We start from the raw sequence: 13,834 nt of genomic DNA on the forward strand, positions 1-13,834 counted from the left end.
ATAGAAAACCAGCCTTAATTGTTTCTCTAAGAGTTCTATGTAAGTGTCAGTGAACACAATGTTCCTTCATTTCAAAGACTTAAATCAGGTAAATAATGCTAAACGACGAGTTAATGGGTGCAGCACACCAACATGGCACATGTATACATATGTAACAAACCTGCATGTTGTGCACATGTACCCTAACACTTAAAGTATAATACTAATAAAATTTAAAAAATTAAACACACACATAAAATTGTGAAAAATTCTTTAAATAAACTCAAATACAGAAAATTATAATTAAACCCTCCACTTTTGGTGGCCCTCAAATAGTAATAGTTTCATTACTTGTGCTTATTAGCTAAATGTCCACAGTATCTTATTAATTACACAGGTGTTCCATCTTTATTAAAGCACCCAAAAAGATTTTAGAGGATCTTCTAGTAGACTAAAAACTGCCTAAAAGAGCATGAAGGAAACATACATCAACATACTGGATAAAACACAGTGGATTCATATTCTCTGCTGATCACTATGTGAGGCATGTGTATCCTCATACTAACCCTGTGACATAGATGGTATCATTATTCCAATTTTACAGTCGGAGGAAACAAACCTCAGTAGTTAAATAACTTGCACAGGATCACACATCTTGTAAGACATACATCAGATTTCAAATCCAGCCCATCTGACTCCAGCAGCTTCATCAATATCATCTGAGCAATTAAAAAAATTATACCCCCACTATTAAGACAATACGTAAATGAAAGCTCTTCCCTGGCCACTGGATACCCAGTATTTAATATGGGTACCAAAATACATTAAAGCGATGCCTATAGTAATATTATTTGCAATAGCCTCAACCTGGAAACTACTCATATGTCCATCTAAGGCAGAACTGATACATAAATTGTGGTATATGCATACACTGGAATATTTCATGGCAATAAAATGATGCACTACAACTACATATTTTTAAAACAAAGGAAATCATATTGTTTTTCCTGATTATAAAGCAGTATTTTGTCAGTATGAAAGAAATAAGATATAAAGAAAAAGGGAATAATAACCCATAATGCCATCACGCAAAGATAACATTTTAGTATGTAGTCTTACATTATTTTTTCTAAAGATAAACACACAAAAATATAGATATAGATACGCAAAGAGAAATGAAGAGGAGGGAGAGAGAGCGCGCGAGAGAGGTATCCTGGCACATATCAAGACCTGATATTACTAGCTTGTTTTTATTATAATCACTATTATGGCTATATGTAGTTGTAGTGCATCATTTTTATTGCCATGAAATATTCCAATATGTGCATATACTACAATTTATTGATCAGTTCTGCCTTAGATGGACAAACGGGTTGTTTCCAGGTTGAGGCTACTGCAAATAATATTACTATAAGCATCGCTTTAATGTATTTTGGCATACACATTAAATACTGGTTCTCCAGGGGCTGGGGAAGAGCCTTCATTTATAGTATTCTACAAAATTCTAAGGTAAATACTACCACTGTGACCAATTTCAAGCTACCACTAGTCCAAGAGTAGGATCAAAAACTTCCCGAAAATTTAACAGCTGGCTCTCAGAAGGCAGTACTAGCTTATTTGGGCACAGCACAACTTGAGTATATATACTTTGAAATGAAATTGCCAAATTATAGAGTATGTACCTAATCAACTCAACTCTAGTGGATAATGTAAAATACTTTTCCAAAGTAATACTACCAATGTGCAGCCCTCCCCAGCAGTATATGAGAGTTCCCACTGCGTGTTAGACTGTTAAATTTCAGTCATTCTAGCAGGTGTGTGGTAGTATCTCATTGTGGTTTTATTTTCCTGATTACTAGTGAGTTTGATCAACTTTTCATTATCCTTTTGATGAACTTTTGAGTCTTTTGATGAACAGTCTTATTATAGTCTAATTCATTCGTCTGAACTTATTAGTGTTTTTGTTTTGTTTGATATATATTTTACCCATTTAGGTCATAAACATATTCTCCTGTATTGTCCTCCAGATATTTTATTGTTTTGTCTTTTATATTCTGATTTATTATCTGCATAAAATATTTTTTGAATGACATGAGGCAGAAGCCAAATTTTATTTTTACTTTTATGGATATAAAATGTCCCAGCATGATTTATTGAAACATACTTCCCTTACCCAGCTTTGGAGTAGCACTCTTTTTATAAATAAACATGCCACATATGCTCAGGTCTTTTTCTGGGCTCTCTATTTTATTCCACTGCTCTATTTGTCTATCTTTACAGGAATATCACACTATCTTATTTACAGTAACATTATAAAAAGTCTGGATGGAACAAGCCCACTCTATTCTTTTCTAAGCATAATATGGCTTCTTTAAAAAAATAGATATATTGAGGTATAATGCAATTACAACACACTGTTTATATTTAAAGTGTCAATTTCATAAGGTTGACATATGTAAACACCTGTAAATACATAACAAATCAAGATAATAAATATGTCCATCACACAGGATAGATTCTTTGTGCCCATTTGTAATCCATCTATCCCTTCCCTCCATGTGCTCTCTATCCCCAGGCAATAAGTAATCTGTGTTCAATCAGTTTAAATTAATTTGCATTTGCTAGAATTTTATACAAATGGAATAATATACTACGCATTATCTTTTGCCTGGCTTTGTTTAGTCAGTCTAATTATTCCAAGATTCATCTATGTATATATGTTGCACATATAAATTGTCATTTTCTTTTATTGCTGAGTATTGTATTAACGTATGAACATTTTACAATTTGCTACTCATTCATTTGTTGATGAACATTTTTGTGGTTTTGAATATTTGCCTGTTACAATTAAAGTTGCTATAAACATTCAAGTTATAAGTTTTGCATGGACATGTACTTCAATTTCTCTTGAGTAAATACCAAGTAATAAAATGAGGATATGTTTAACTATGTAAAAACTCTGTCAAATTTGTACCAAAATGGTTGTACCATTTTATATTCCCTTAAGAAATGAAAGAGTTCCATTTATTCCACATCATTAGCACAATTTGCTATGGTCAATCTTTTTTAGACATTTAAATTGATTGATATGTAGTGGTAACTCATTGTGGTTTTAGTTTGCATTTTTCAACTGATTAATGATGTTACACATCTTTTCATTGGCTTTACAATTATTTTCATGAAGTGTCCATTCAAATGTTTCACATATTTCTTAAATTGCTTCTCTTCTTGAGATTTGAGATTTAAAATATATATATTATTCATACAAATTCTCTATTAGATATATAATTTACAATTGTATTATTCTGGCCTGCGGCTTGTCTTTTCATTTTCTGAAGAGCAGAAATGCTTAATTATGAAGTCCAGTGTATCACTTTTTTCTTTAATGGATCATGCTTTTGGTGTCTTAAGAATTCTTTACTTAACCCAAGGTCACAAATATTTTTTCCTATGTATTATTCAATATGTTTTATAATTTTAGATTTTACATGTAGATCTGTTATTTATTTTAGTTAATTTTTATGTATACTACAAAATATGTGTAAGTGTTCACTTTTTTCTAGTCAGATTGTACTTTCTTCACCAACTGACTTTGCAATTTTATAAAAATCAATTAATGTTTTATGACTCTGGATTCTCTCTTCACCTCAATTGCTCTATTTGTCTATCTTGATTATAATAAGGATTTAAATCCATAGGGTAAATCTTTCAAACTTTTCTTTTTCTAATTGTTTTATCTATCCTACATCCTTTGTATTTCCATATCAATTTTAGAATCAGTGTATTGACTCATATTAAAATTGATTTGATTTGATTAGGATTGCACTGACTCTAGAAGTCATTTGGGGAGACTTCACAGCTTAAAAAATTAAATTTTCTGATCCATGAACGTGCTATCTCTCTCCATTTATTTAGATCTTTCTTTCAATATCTGTAGATCTGTAATTATGTTACTTCTCTCATTTTTAATATTAATAACTTGTGTTTCTCTCTAGTTTTCCTCCTGATTAGTCTGGTTAGAGGCTTATCAAGTTTACTGATCTTCTGGAAAAAAAAACATTTGGCTTCATAGATATTCGTGTTTTTTGGGTTTATAGGTCATCACTTTGCATTATTATCTTTGTTGTATCCTTTTTCTTTTATATTTAATTTGGCTTCTTTAGTTTCTTTAGGTGGATCATCAGGTAATTGACTAGAAATTTTTCTTGGTTTTTGACAAAAGTTTTATGTGCTGTAAATTTCCTTTTAGCTACTGCTAATATTTTGCAATATAAAGTTATTACGGTTATCTTTGTGCAAGAAACTTTGACATAATTCCTGATTATTTCCTTAGCATATGGATACATATAAGTGAATTTTCTGGATAAGAGGAAGTGTAGTATTTTAGATTTTCACAGGTTATCAAATTGATTTCAGAAAGTATGTACCAATTTGCATTCCTACAGAGATTTTATAAATATCTGTGTGTCACTATCCCTCATTAACCGTAAATATTGTTTTTGTCAATTCTATAAATAGGAAACATATGACTGTTACAGACATTTCTCCTGTTTTTTGTGATCATGATAAATTTTGTTATATGTTTTTGGGGTCTTCTGCAAAAAGTTTTTTAACCCTTTCTCTTTTATTTCTATTAAGGTAAATTCATTGATTGAATTGGGTTGTTCACAAAAAAGGAAAATGAAAGGTAACACTCTGAGAAAATATTAGCACTTACAAATCTATAAGACAAATATTAATGAAACTTCATGGTCCAAGATTGTTTGTACCTCTATTTGCCTGAACGAGCACAGTGGAAAATGTTTAAGGTTCTTATTTTCTAAAGTTTTGTATTTCTACAACATTGAGCCAGTTTTCTAGAGGAGAAAGGCTGAAGAATGGCAGTCATGCAACAGGAAAATTCTGTTACTGTGATGCCTGTTCCCACTTAGATAGCTTTTTCTTATTTTGATATAAAACCTTTCCCCCCTTTATTTTGATACCTTTTTTGTCTCAAATAATCATATTGCCTTGCTTCTATTATTCTATTTCTTAGAATTTAAGGGTGTTTCTCTGACTTTCCTGATGACCTTGCTAAAAATTCCAGGTACTGCTAAAGGTTCTTATATAGTTCATAATACAGTTATATCATCTGCAAATAGTGTCTTTTAGGAAAAACATTACTTAACAGTTGTCTAATCAGTGAAGACCCACTGCATCTCCACCTGGAATGTACTACATTGAGAGTTGCTCCTTTAAGAAGCAATTTTCAAAAACAGAGCATCTGACTGTAAGACTTTCATTTGTGGCTCTTATTTAAAATCAATGACAATCTTTTCAGTACACAGTCTTAATGATATTGCATATCCTTTATGCATCACATATTTATATACCATTATAAACCAGGCAATTTTATAGGCATTGTTGGAGGACAGTGAAAAAAAGAGACAAAAAAAACCTTACCTTGAGGAGTTTAGGTATACACCTCTGGATAAAGGGCATCTGGCAAGACCTCACTTTCAACCATTCCAAAAGTAGGTATCACATAACTGAGGTATCTGGAGGACACCCACAGCTAACATTTGTATAGTCCATATGACCTGTATTTTTTTCGAACAACCCTACATAGCCCCTTCTCATGGAATAACACATCAATAGGTCAAAATTTAATTTACATCTTTTGATGAAAGAAGGCTTAAGAATAGATCATTTTGGTGCTTTATTTGACAATTATTTATTCACATAGTTTTATTACATAGCCATGATGAAGTTACATACGTGAGGGAAAATGACATGAAATTTAACTGCTATTATATGAAATCAACAAATATTTATTGAGCACTTACCATATTTGCAGCATTTTTGTAACCCATTTGAAGAAAGCAAAACGCAGATGTTTAAATAACTTACCCAAGAAAACTGATAAAGCAGTGGACTAGAGGTCAGGAGGAACTAATATCAGGGCCTACATTTTAATCATGATGCTATGAAGATTTTAGCTACTGGATTAAGAGTGTTCTAGGGTATGTTTTCAGATCAGTTTAAATTAAGCCAAAAATCACAAACCATTCATATCTAGTCTAATGTCAAAATAATTGCTCAATGGAGTTCCAGGGTTATCAAGAAGAGATGACACTGAAAAATATGAAAATAATGTGTGTGCTTGTGTAGTTCACTAACAAATTGTTTTGTTATTTTATATATTGACCTTTTTTTAAGATTTCTGTAAATATCCTGACAAGGGCAGTGTTTTGCAAATGTCTTTAGCTTAGACATCATATTCCTCATTGGAAAGACACTTGCCAGCAAGACTACAAGACAGTACATTTTTAGAGCCACCTATAACTACATGGGCCCTTAGAGGTAAAAGCAGAAATGGGATATATGACCTTTAGTACTGGATAATTGACTGTAAATATCACTTGTTCCATCCAGGCAAAGCTGGTGTCCAGAGAGGGTTCTGTGTGAAGAGAGATTCCGTGAGACAAATAGAAGAACAAGGAGAGGCCAGAGGAACAATAGAGGTCTTTCAGAAGCAGGTCAACAAACACTGATGTAGCGTTTTCTTTGTGCATGCTGAAGGTAATAAGTTCTTGGTCCTCTACTATACTGCAAATTCACCTGGCTGCTACAGTTTTATTCTGCTACAGCTCACTGTCTGTAATTTGATCCTTTATCCTTTTCTTTAGGTCTTTCTACAAGTTAAAGTTTTGTTTGTTTGTTTTTAGTAACAATGAGCCTCAGAACTTCTAATAAGCAGCATAATTGCCATGTGGAGAAGGCTACATTATACAACACCAGTTTCTCTCTGAAGATCCACCATCTCGGGATGAATGTTACTGATTCCTACTGTCTACTTCATAGATCTTCAACTCTTGTTCTTTTTTTTAAAGATATGAGTCTAAGCTTAGACATATATGATGCTTTCAATTCAAAAATGTTGTTTAGAAAAGGCACTCGTTTAAAGAATTTGCTGAAAGCTAAAGGATAACCAAAGCAAAAGGCACACACAGGGTAACAAATCTGGAATATATGTTTTGCAATATGTATTTTTCTCATTTCCAGTCTATTGTTAAATACATGGCATCCTCCTACCACACCCTTACTTCCACTAGGCAGAGCATCCATTTATTCTCTACCATGCACAAGTCTTTGGCTTCGATGTCATAGGTTTCCATGGTTACAGTTCTTCATTGGTGTTTTTATTTTCCTCAGGTAACTGATATTAAACTGGACTTCACCTCTCTTGCTCAAACCTCTGAGGTCCTCATAGGCTAGATTATCATCAATATAATATGACAACCTTAAGATTCATATTCAACACAAATACTCTTGGTAATTGGAAGGGAGAAAGTGAGAGGGAGGAGTCTTGAAAGAGAATATTGTTTCATTACCTTTTCTTTCAATTTTTGGGTAGCTTTTATGGTCATAAAGTAGACTTTGCGAAAAAATATTGGAGACACTTGTGGTTTTAAGGCTTCATCAATGTCTGGTAATGTGATGTGGAGATGATAGAGCTTAAATGTGATATGGTAAGCCACTGTTTCAGCACATTGAAGCCATGATTAAAAAGAGAATTATGAATATACCTGTAAAAAAGGATAGATGAGAAATAAAGAAGTGTTGAAGCATTCGGATGACTAGTGAAGGAAATCTCTTAGTCTAAATTAGTCTGATAGTCTTAAAATGTGGAATAGAACGTGGAGAAAAGTCCATAACTATTGAGCCATAAGAGTATAGTACATACTAGAAGGGTATTTGGGGGCTCAGGAGGAGGTGGGGATGGTTAGCAGGTACAAAATAAAATAGAGTGAATGAATAAGACCTACTATTTAATAGCACCATAGGATGACTATAGTCAATAATAACTTAATTGTACAATAACTTTTAAGATTTTAAAATAACTTAAAGAATGTAATTGGATTGTTTGGAATTAGAATGATAAATGCTTGAGGGGATGAATAACCCATTCTCCTCAATGTGTTTGTTTCACATTGCAAGCCTACATCAAAACATCTCATGTACTCCATAAATATATACACCTACTATGTACCCATAAAATTTAAAAAAATGATAACTCATTCTGCAATTAATGACAACCAAATATGTGGACTAAGAGGGAAATGAAGCAGCATAGCAAGGACTCCTGGAAATTCTTGAAAGCAAAATGCAAAAATCTTAACAAAATTTGAAAAGCATCCCAAAGACAGTTACTGAAATTAGAACACAGAGTTTATACAAATTTTAATTGGTCTTTAGATAGAATTATGAACATCATAATTGGTGAGAAAAATAAGCAAGATTGAAATTTTCATAAGCATTTGAATAACTCTTAAATCTCAGACATTGACAGCAAATTGACTTCAGGGGTATGATAAGAAACAGCTGGAGCTGAAGCAGCAGGGCTGAGGAGCTCCAAACAAAGAAAAAGGATAAAATGGAATTACTCTCAGAGCCCTTAGGGCAAGATCAAAGTCTCAGTTTAGTTCATTCCATCTAATAATCTTAGAATATAACAACATGAAAATGTGAATTGTGACTAGGAAACTGAGAACTGTAAACGATGTTAATAAAAATACAAGCTGATCTGTTTGGGGAGATAAGAGGGGGGTTGTAGATTTTATTTTTTGGATATGAAAATAGAAATAGGGTTTAAATGTATTTTTTCCTTCTTCAAACAATACTGAAGAGTGAAAGAAGAAGTAGTCTTGTAAACCAGTGATTAAAAAACATAGCTATTCTATCCTATGTCTTCACTATCATTCTAAGCGGATTGTATGAGAAATGGGGGGGGGAAGAAAGTACTATTTTCCAGTTAAGGCTCTCATTTGTGTAGTCACTCCCAAAGCCCTGGTCCTATTTCCAAGTGGCCAAGGACTTTTGAATCTTTCATCTTTACAGTTCAGTTTGATTTCTCCTTTATTCATTGAAACCACCTTACCTCAAATATGACCACCCTTGTTTAAATCCCTCCTTAAGGGTATGACACAGCATCACCAAATCTAATTTTCTTGTAATTCTTGGAGAAAATTATACCGTCACAGGCCTTTTCCCCTAATTCTTACCCAACTCTCAAGACCTTAGGTCCAGAACTTAGAATATAATCTAGTGCCTTTGCCAAATGATATAGATGTCCTTCTTCTCATTAGTTTTTTCAAAAACAATGGTGAAAATCTCAAAAAATATGCCCCTTCAGTGAGAGGTAATTATTTACTTTGAAGTAAATGGTCATTCACGATACATTTCTAAATTAAATTCAGAACATATTTCTCAGAACTAATGTTTTATGTAGACATGTAGGCCAGGCATAGTAGCTCACACCTGTAATCCCAGCACTTTGGGATTCTGAGGCAGGTGGATCTCCTGAGATCACAAGTTCGAGACCAGCCTGGGTGACATGGCGAAACCCTGTCTCTACGAAAAATACAAAAATTAGCCACATGTAGTAGCCTCTCAAGTAGCCTGCTCCTGTAGTCTCAGCTACTTGGGAGGCTGAGGTAGGAGGATTGCTTGAGCCTGGGTGGCTGAGGTCGCACCACTGCACTCCAGCCTCAGTGACAAAGTGAGACCCTCTCTCATTAAAAAAAAAAAAAAAAAAAAAAAGAATCTATATGTAGATATGTAATCAGCACCAAATTGTAGAGTTGCCCTTCGAATTCTAATTTTCTGTGTTGTTGTGTGGACATTTATAAAATTTGTTTCTGTGACTAAAGAACACATAAGGGATTTGCAAAAATGGAATGTCTTTTATTGCACACAATTCATTGCTGCAATGATCTTTATTTGAGAACATGGTGACAATAATAATATATTTCAACCAAATGGTGGAGTGATACAGGAAGTCTCTGTTTCATTTTCTGGTAGAATGAGACCACCTCATTCTCATCACGCAGTCCAGGGATCCCCTAAGGAACATTTTCTAGGCAGCTTTACTAGCCAACATTCTGGTCCAAACATGAAGTACATGTACCTGCCTTGGGAATAGTGGCTATCCGTCCCCCTAGACATTACACTATGTGATTTTATGTCACCGCTGCCTTCAATGATTATAAGCCAGAGGATTTATATGGTCTTGTACTCTGACATAAGCAGCACATATTTATAAGATTTTGGAAATAACTGTGGTAGCATATTTAAAAATTGATTTTTGTCCCATGTTCATGTGTTCTTAAATGACTTTGTTGATGAGTAATATATTTTTGAAGATACTCAATTTTTTATAAATACTATATATGTTAAAATGTAAGTATATGCAGTGTATGTACAAATTGAGTTCTTATGTGCTCAGCCCTGCACTGAGCAAATTGACATATATTATCTCATTTTTTTTTTTTTTCGAGACAGTCTCGCTGTGTTGCCCAGGCTGCAGTGCAGTGGTGCGATCTCGGCTCACTGCAAGCTCCGCCTCTGGGGTTCACGCCATTCTCCTGCCTCAGCCTCCTGAGTAGCTGGGACTACAGGTGCCCGCCACCATGCCCGGCTAATTTTTTGTATTTTTAGTAGAGATGGGGTTTCACCATGTTTGCCAGGAAGGTCGCAATCTCCTGACCTCATGATCCGCCCGCCTCGGCCCCCCAAAGTGCTGGGATTACAGGCTTGAGCCACCGCGCCCGGCCTCATTTTATTTTCATAAAAATACTATGAGAAAAGGAGTTATTGAAGCACAGATAGATTAAACAACTTGCCCAAAGTTACACAATTAGTTCAGAAGTCATGATGTTATATTAAATGTATCGGTAAAGATAGGTGCTCGCTAGTGGGTGTTGCAGCACAATTTCATCACCAAGCCTTGTAACACTCAAATTGGCATTTGATATGGTTTGGATATTTAGCCCACCTCAATCTCATGCAACAATGTAGTCAATCCCCAATGTTGGAGTTGGGGCCTGATGGGAGATGTTTGGGTCTTGTGGGTGGATCACTCATGCCTGGGAGCTGTTCTCGAGATCTCGAGATAGTGAATGAGTTCTCAGGAGATCTAGTCGTTTGAAAGTGTGTAGCATCTTTCCCTTCCCTCTTGCCTCCCTTCTGCCATGTAAAGTGCCTGCTCCCACTTCACCTTCCACCGTGATTAAAAGCTCCCTGAGGCCTCACCAGAAGCAGAGCAGATGCTGGCACAGTGCTTCCTGCACGGTGTGCAGAACCATGAGAATTAAACCTCTTTTCTTTATAAATTATCCAGTTTCAGGTATTTCTTTGTAGCAATATAAGAACCGCCTAATACAGCATTCAACATAAAATTCTTGCTGTCTCAGTGGTAGGTTCTAAATGTTTGTGTCCCCACAAAATTCATATGCTGAAATCCTAACTCACAATGTGATGGCATCAGGAGGTAGTATCTTTGGGAGGTGATTAGTTCATGAAGGTGGAGCTCTCATGAATGAGATTAATGCCCTTATAAGAAGAAATATATGAGAGATGATATCCAGTCTTTCCCATGTGAGACTACAGCTAGAAGGCCATCTGCAAAATAAGGAGCTTTCACCAGACACCATCTGCCAGCACCTAGAACCTGGACTTCCTAGCCTCCGGAACTATGAGAAATAAATGTTTAAGTCACCCAGTCCATGGTATTTGTTACAGCAACCCAAACTGATTAGGGCGCTCAGCATCTATCCAGAGAGCATCCAGTAAATGGAATTCAGAGGTTCATGTCCTGGTGGAAGGTGGTATATTTAACTATACTCTCCAGCTTTAAACAGAAGAAAGAGTCCCATCCCCACTACCAGCGACATCACTCAACAAGAATGTAGTGTTCTAATTGGCAGTTACAAATAATTTTGACATTTCAGTGGATATATATTTCCCAATGTCATTTGTGTGCATTCATGTGAAATAAATATGTTAAACTGACTAAACAATTTTATCCTAACCAGTGTAATGCCAGAGTTAATTAGTTATAGTTCACATGTATGTGTTCTGCTTTGTTCTGAAAATGAGAGGAAATCTTTAAAAGTAGGATATAATAAAATCTCTCAAAGATTTGAACTTTAATAAAAAGGCGATAAACACTAGCAAAGAAGAGATGCTTAAAGTCTCAGAGGAGATTTACAAAATAAGGACCATTTTCTAAGTACCCAGTTAACAGATGTAGAAACTGAGGCCAAGTTTTTTGGAAAATCTCCCCAAAGCTATAGAGGTAAATTTTGACATCCATCGTCTCTGTTAAAAGTACTCTTTGCTGTGAATAAAGGAGTAGCAATCCTTAGAAAATAGTCTATTAGTAAGTGCTCTCTTATCATTCAAACTGAAGATGTTAAAATAATTCAAAGTAGAGAAATATTAGCATAAAAATAGTGGAACCTGGGCAAGCTCTTGGAGATAGAAATAATTTTAATGGAGAGTGAAAATGACATCCCAGGCATGCAAAGTCAACTGATCCAAGGTAAGTTGGAAGAACATTGATTTACTTTATTGGAGAGATAATTTGTGCTGGAAAAACAAGACTGAAGAGTTATGTACAATGTGCTTCCTGGTACGACTGAGGATTTTCTTTATTTATTTTATTTATTTTTTTTTGAGACAGAGTCTCACTCTGTCGCCCAGGCTGGAGTGCTGTGCTTCCTAGTACGACTGAGGATTTTTTTTTTTTTTTTTTGAGATGGAGTCTCGCTCTGTCGCCCAGGCTGGAGTGCAGTGGCGCCATCTCAGCTCACTGCAAGCTCCGCCTCCCGGGTTCACGCCATTCTCCTGCCTCAGCCTCTCCGAGTAGCTGGGACTACAGGCGCCCGCCACCACGCCCGGCTCATTTTTTGTATTTTTAGTAGAGACGGGGTTTCATCGTGGTCTCGATCTCCCGACCTCGTGATCCGCCCGCCTCGGCCTCCCAAAGTGCTGGGATTACAAGCGTGAGACACCGCGCCCGGCCCATGACTGAGGATTTTGAAAGCCTAGTAATTGATCTCAGAAAATTATAAGAGAAAATAAATTGTTTCTTTTTCCAGCAGATATAAATGGCAATCAAATTTGCTGTCTAGTTTCACAGGTTTGTGATAAACAACTATTGTAGTCTTTTTTCTTCTGAATTTTTTTGCTTCGAAGCATCCCTTCTTTACCTCTTTACCTTACTAATCCTTTCTTGTTTTTTTCCTCTCCTTTATGGAGAGTTTTTAGTTTTAAGCATATATTTATTTATTAAGTACCTGTAATTTTCATTTTTTAGAAAAAAAATCTAACTATCTTTAAGGTGAAAATTCTAAAACCAACTTAAATATTTTTTTGGAAGAAGTTTCAGTACTAGTACATTTTTGTTTTGCCCTAGGTTTAGTAGTGACTCTCATCTAGGCTTGTTTTTTTTAAATGTATCAACTAATGCACTTATACTTTCAATCATATCTTTGGCCAAGGGGAATATGCTTAGGACTAATTCTCAAAACAAGCTGAATCTTATCCATTTGAAATCAATAGAAGAGAAAACAATTCTGCTTTGTTAAAAGAATGGAACAACAAACCTCAAAAGACAGATGACAGTTTAGAGCCATGCTGAAAACATTTAATAATTAATAGGCAGCAAATAAATTCATCAAATTCTTGATTGCTAGCAATCCCTACTTTGGATATTAAACTTTATTAAATATACATGTAAAATTTCTAGACTAAACAATGAAAAAATAAAGTGTTACATTTTCAAAGTAGTAGAGGGAATTATTTGAGTTAAATGGAAAAAAAGTACAGCCAATCAAAAGAGGATAGGTAAAGAAAGAGAAAGAAGTCAAATAGTAGGAAAAATAAAGGAGAAATAAGATGATGAAAAAAAACTAGTATCATTAATCTAACAAATTATTGTAGCATACTCTTCAATAAAAAGAATAAATTGTTAAACTGGATTTTCCCTAAGATATATGTGTTTTATAAAATATTATTAAGTTGGCACAAA

Source organism: Nomascus leucogenys, chromosome 19 (assembly GCF_006542625.1).
Source record: "Nomascus leucogenys isolate Asia chromosome 19, Asia_NLE_v1, whole genome shotgun sequence".
Classification (NCBI taxonomy): Eukaryota; Metazoa; Chordata; class Mammalia; order Primates; family Hylobatidae; genus Nomascus; species Nomascus leucogenys.